This window comes from Arvicola amphibius, chromosome 6 (assembly GCF_903992535.2).
Source record: "Arvicola amphibius chromosome 6, mArvAmp1.2, whole genome shotgun sequence".
NCBI classification, from domain to species: Eukaryota; Metazoa; Chordata; class Mammalia; order Rodentia; family Cricetidae; genus Arvicola; species Arvicola amphibius.
The window spans coordinates 9,415,354-9,420,710 of record NC_052052.2 but is presented as its reverse complement, the minus strand read 5'-3'; the positions used below and the strand labels follow the sequence as shown (position 1 = coordinate 9,420,710).

Sequence of the window (5,357 nt, the reverse complement as noted above, 5' to 3'; positions counted from 1 at the left end):
TGAGATGAGCTGTGGCCATGGATGCTTGAGAGACCATTCTCCTGGGAGCAGCAGGAAGTTCGAAGGCTTTGTGCTCCATTGGAGCATTGAGTGGAGTGAGCGAAATTGAAGTCTCTGCTGCTCTCAGAGCAGCGACTGTCCCAGGGTTAGCTCCCCTCGCGGAGGAGAACAGCATCTCAGCACTCATTTGATAGGATGGGTTTCATTCTCTTTTTTTGGTATTTCGAGACAGGGTTTCTCTGTAGCTTTGGAGCTTGTCCTGGAACTGGATCTGTAGACCAGGCTGGTCTCAATCTCAGAGATCTGCCTGCCTCTGCCTCCTGGGTGTTGGGATAGAGGAGGTGTGTGCCACCAACACCTGACTGAAAGAGTATCTTCCTAAATGTTGCTCCAGGAACCTTCTTACTGAAGATTCATCAGGATGAGCTTCAAGTCCCCACTCACACTCCAGCAGCTGGCGGAGAACAGCTTCCTGAGGAACAAGAATGTGGCAATCTCTAATCTGGACAACATACCCTCGTTTTTTTTCCCATCATTGTTCAAAAATGCCTGCCGAAAGCAAAAATCTAGCATTGTGAAGGCAATGGTGCAGGCCTGGCCCTTCCCCTGCCTCCCACTGGGAGCCATGATCGAGAGGGATGAATCCTACAGGAGAATCTTAGAGATTATCCTGCTTGGGATTGATAGTGTGCTTTGCCAGAAGGTTCCTCACAGGTGAGGAGACCCGGATGCCCTGAGGGAAGGCCTTGGGAATTAAAAAGCAGAGACAGCTGGGGACAGGTAGAGTCAGGGTAAGAGAGTGGACATATAATGGGGTGCAGGTTTTGGGGGGACCTTCTTGGAGAACTCTGGAGGCTTTGGCCATCGCTGAGCCCTCTGGGAAAGAAAGGGCTGTGGCTCATGCAGGACTCATGAGTCAGCAGAGACTGAAAGACCCAGTCGCTGCTCACACAGGCACTAGAGTGGGACTGGCTGGACTTAAGGAGAAGGGCGTGGGAATGGGGCGGTGGTAAAGCCTCTGTGCTGATGCTCTTCCCTGCTCTACCCCAGGAGATGCAGACTGAAAGTGCTGGATCTACGGATTATGCCTTTGAGGATGTGGGACAAATGGTCTGTGTTCAAGACTCCCGACTGGAGTGAGAACCGAGCAGCGGGGGGTCTTTCAGAAAGGGAGGCGAAGCCGCAGGTAAAGGTGGCTATAGACCTGGTCCTGCAGGAACACCCATTAAAGTCCTTGGAGTACTTTGTCATTGAGTGGGTGGCTTGGAGAGAAGGTCTGAGTCTGTGCTGTAACAAGCTAGAGGTCTGGTCCGTGGCCACATATTACCACAGAGATGTCTTGGAGACATTGGACCTGACCTCTGTTCAGGAACTGCGTTTGTATTACATGAATGATCTTACCTGCCTGCTTAACTTCTCCCCTTACCTGGGTCGTATGAGGTACCTGCGCAATCTCCTCTTCTCCTGCTTCTGGCTGCTGGCCTATCTCACGCCAGTGGAGAAGCAGCTGTTCGTCACCCACTTCACCTCGCAGTTTGTCAAGCTGAAGCACCTCCAGTGCCTGCATCTGCATCATGTCTTCTTCCCAGAGGGTCACCTGGAGGAGCTCTTCTGGTAAGGAGGGGCGTCAGCCAAAGCCTGTTGCTTTAGACATTAGCGACCACCTGCTCTCTGTAGCCCTGGTAGATTAACCCTGCTAGAGCATGAGAATATCAGGGCATTGCTTTGTGTCTGCTGTTTTGGAGTGGGGTCTCACATAGCTACTAATCCAAAGGAGTAGGGCTGAGCTGGGGTTGGTGGCTTAGAAAGAGGTACCATGCTAGGAAGCCGCTCAGGAATGAGATCTAATAAGAATGGGTCTGATTTCTTTCTTAGCAAGTGTCTAAGGTGAATGGGAAAAAGGAAAAGGAGGAGGGTCGTGTAGGGGGACGCTGTACACTGAGCTCTGCTCAGCTTGCTTCCAGCTCTCCATCTAGGCCAGGCTGGGTTTGGAGATGAGGTGTCTGTGGTCCAGATTGGGAACAGCATTGGCCGGTACTCCCCTCAGCCCTCCTCTTGTCTCAGCGCCCTAGGAGGAGCACAGGTGTGTACCACCGTCCCCGGCTGTGTTTGGATCTCAGAGGGTGAGGAGATGGTAGTGTGAAGTCAGAGTTGAGGGTCGGGTCAGGACGAAGAGCTGTGAAGAGGCAGGTCTGTGAGCCCACAGGCAGATCCTGCCTGCCGTGGTCCTCCCTGTGTGGACGGGAATTGTAGTCTTGGGTTGAGTCGATCCTACCGTGATGGTGAAAGGCCTCAGTACAGATTAGAATGAGCAGACTCTGTCATGGAGCATGGTGGCTACTGGCTTTCCTCGTGTGATTGAAAGGATTTTGGACCACATGCATATTCACAGAACTGTCTTCTTGTTATTTTGTAGGTGGCTAAAGATGCCCTTAGAGACGCTGTTTCTGACTGACTGCTGGCTCTCAAAATCAGCCTTGGCCCAATGTCAGAATTCCCGTGCACAAGCCAGCTAAAACATCTGAATTTGAAAGGGTCAAACTGACTCATTTTAGCCCAGAGCCCCTGCAAACTGTGCTGCGAAAATCTGGATCTACTTTGCTTACTCTAGACTTCTAGTACTGTCATTTGTTGGACTGCCACCTCAGTGCCATACTGCCCACCCTGATGTGCTGTACCTAGCTTATCTGGTTTAACTTCTCTGGAAACCATTTCTCGGAATTTCTTGAGGGAGTTGAGAGATCACGAGATAACCTTAAGGTCAGAAGGGTGACAGTAGTCACCATCCCCAGGTGTGATGACCTGTCACCAGAACTTTGAGGTGGCTGTCCAGCCTTGTTTGGAGTGTGTATAGATCAGGAGAGGACTGTTGTACAGCCAGAGCATTGTCTTCCCGCTTTGAAGGAAGTGTGTTGTGATGTGTGCATGATGTGTTGGGACTTGTTGGGTATATCAAGCACATATTAAGCTTGATGCACATATCAAGCTCTCCTGTGGACACCTGGGAGGAAAAGGCAATACACAGGTGCCTGAGAAAATACATAACACATGTTTTTAAACTGGAACCATCAGTTAGTTCTACCTGGAGGATTAACCTGGTTTCTACCTTTAATATAATACACTTCTATGAATTTTGGTTGTCCTGCCTTTACCTTCTTATAGGCAAAAATCCTTATAATACATAGACCTAAAATAATTTAACAATTGGTTTGTCCTGCTGAGGCTGAATGACTGTTTTGTCTGTGAGTCAACTGCCACCCAGCATTACTGTGACATACATGGTATAACATGTATTTACACTCCTAAATCCTGTCACCTATGAGTTTATGAATGGAAGCAGGGCAAGTAGATGTAAACCTAGCAGAAAGTCAGCTTTTATGGCATTGCTACCAACTCCAGACCACTAAAGACTGTGGCTCTGCCCCCATCAGATAAAGAGGGACTTTTAGCATTGGGCTATGGTAATATCCACTGACCTGTGTCATTACCATCGCTTAGAATGAGCTCCCAACTCTGTCCCTGGATTGCATACAACACAGTACCATGACTGATGAACTTCTGGAATTGGTGTGTGTGTTTGTGTGCATGTGCACGTTCTGCATGTGGTGTGTCTGCAAACAAGGCTGTGGAAAACGTCAGCCATTCTATCCTACTCTGGTTGATTCTCCTTAACAAGAGTCTCATGGAACCAGAGGCTTTATGGCCCCTTTTCTTGGAAACAGAAGCCCATAGTTTTTCATTTCCATACTGTGTGTTGACATGTACAATAGTTATTGTTGTTGTGTTGGGGGGGTCCTGAACCAATTTGTAGGAGTTCTATAGGGACCTAGAATTGATCTTGGTTGCCAGTGTCTACCTAGTGAACCAACTCCCTGGCCTGAACATATAGCTTCCTGCTTACCAGGCAAGCAATCTACATTCTACCCGCTAAGCTACATCTACAGCCTGCCTCTTTAATTTTGTAGTCGTTGTATTTGAGATGGTCTCTTTTGGTAGTCCTGTAACCTGGTATGCAACCAGGCTGGACTCAACTCACAGAAAACCGTGGCCCGCCTCTGCCTCTCAGTGATGGAAGTAAAGGCCTGCCCCACCAAGCCTGGCATCTCCAATTCTTTCACCCTTAGCTACGCTGTAGCCTGCATTTCATTGTCTGAAGTGTAATGCGTGATTAAGCTTGGAACAATTTTTGGATTGTTAGTGGCTATGATTATCAAGTGAGATCATAGTACTTAGTGAATTATATACAACAAAATTGATGTAGTATGCAGATTTATTGTTATTTAATAAATTCTGATGTGTTCTAAAGACTGTGTATCTGTTTCTGAAAAGTATGTTCACTGCACGTGAGTGTTTGTGTGTGTACCACGTTCATGCATTACCGGAGAATCCAGAAGAGAGTGTCATTCCCTCAAACTGGAGTTACATGTGGTTGTAAGCTCCTGGGTGGGTGCTGGGAATCAAACCCTGGTCCTCTGCAAGAACACAGGCTCCCTTAACCACTGAGCCATCTTGTAGTTGTTAGCCAGGCACAGTGGTGCACTCCTTTCAAATAAAGGATATAACAGGAGTCTCTCTGGCTTTCCATTGTGAATGGTCCAGAATTTATTCTGTATTCTAGGCAGGCCTTGAACTTGCAATCCTCCTGCCTCAGCTTCCTTCCTCCATTAGAGCCAGCCTGTCTCTCTGAGTCCTGTTCTCATTAACATTCACTTGTGTTGTGAATGAACTTGTAGGTTCAAGGACAATAGACTCTGGGCTGGGACTCAGTGTTGCCTGGGGGACCATCCCTATGGGGCCAAATCTGAAAAACATTCTTTGTAGTGGCCACCATGGCGCCAGGGATACATTCCTCACCTTGCTTCCTTCCAAATTGCCGCAGATGGCGTTCTCAGGATCTTTCAAGGCTTGGATACAATTCACTTCCCCCATGATGAGTCATGATGCTCACTGGTCATGAGCCCCGTGATTTCACCCTCCTAAGGGCCTTTTCTCAGCTGGAAGTGTCTGAAACTATCCTCTACTTTCTGGGGAAGCCACAGTTGTATTCCCTTTCTGTCACAAGGACAGAAAGCTCCAACAATTCTGCCTCAGTCTCTTGAATCACCCTGAATGACCACTGCAGGCTTATGACAATTTTTTTTAAAGCCAGCATCTCTACGTAGAAGAATGCTACAGGGAAATCAGAGATCCGCCTGCCTCTGCCTCCTGAGTGCTGGGATTAAAGGCGTGCGCCACCACCACCTAGCAAATCGTAGTTTATGTTTTGAATGACAGCTCTCCTGCCTTGAAAAAGATGAGCTTATAAGTGTTAGCAAATCAAAGGTCTTGAATTGTGGTTTGGGTTTATGTCATTTTCA

General features: G+C 48.0%; 1 pseudogene; it reads left to right on the top strand.

The window, feature by feature from the left end:
* The first annotated feature begins 421 nt into the window (after nucleotides 1-421).
* On the top strand, nucleotides 422-2,820 carry LOC119817173 (annotated as a pseudogene).
* Nucleotides 2,821-5,357: the final 2,537 nt, after the last annotated feature.